Genomic DNA, 903 nt, shown 5'->3' on the forward strand with positions numbered 1-903 from the left:
CCCCTCATCTGCGCGTTTAAATGAATGGAAGCTGATTGCTGCTCATTGAGCGACGGCTCCACTGGGACCAGCCGCTTTTTCATGCTGTGGGAAACAAGCTCTCCTCGGCTGGCCGTGTCAGGCTCAGGCCGAAACTTTCCACACATCTTTATCTTCGTCTGAATTCTCCTTTGGGAGCAATTTAAACAAAAAAATACATGTAGAGTTCGTTGAAGAAAGCCACGTGTAAATAGATCAATAGAGTATAAAAAGGGCGTCTAGACGCACGAAGAAAAAAAAATCTCAAATCTTATTCATATTTGCAGGACCAAGCATGCGTTAGTGACTGCGTTGGGGAATCTCGATGTGGAGCAAGACATGCCACAAGTCTGAGATCTCCTCTCAGCACAGCGCGAGGCTCTGGTGCCGCTCAACGGGAGGATGGGGCAACTGCTGGTGGCTGCGGCACCAGAGGGGGACGCGCCGTGCCGCGTCGCGCGTCGCATCCCGGTTGATTTACTGGCGCCGTTTAAAAGTTGGCCTCAAAAGTGTGCGCAATAACTTAAAGTCGCTTTACTGGATGCAAAGAATGAGTGCGGGAGGGAGAGTGGGGGTGGGGTGGGGACACAAAGACCTCCTCCCTGCAGACTCAAAAACCTAAATCCGAGGGATGATTTGTCAAACTTAGATGGTGCGTAATTGATCAATGGATGTCAAGATTGGGAGTTAATGGGATGTATGAAGCTAAAAGTGGAAGACTCCAGCCATTCTTCTGTGGATAAAAAAAAAGAATCCCAAAAAGCGTGGCAGTTTTTTTCCCCCACCCCACACACACTCGTGGGTTATGAGCTGTCCATCCACAGGTATGAGTGGGAGAACACGAAGCCATGAGTCACTGTCAAATCCACATTGTGGCCGTGGCAG

The sequence above is a fragment of the Austrofundulus limnaeus genome, unplaced genomic scaffold, assembly GCF_001266775.1.
Source record: "Austrofundulus limnaeus strain Quisiro unplaced genomic scaffold, Austrofundulus_limnaeus-1.0 Scaffold288, whole genome shotgun sequence".
NCBI classification, from domain to species: Eukaryota; Metazoa; Chordata; class Actinopteri; order Cyprinodontiformes; family Rivulidae; genus Austrofundulus; species Austrofundulus limnaeus.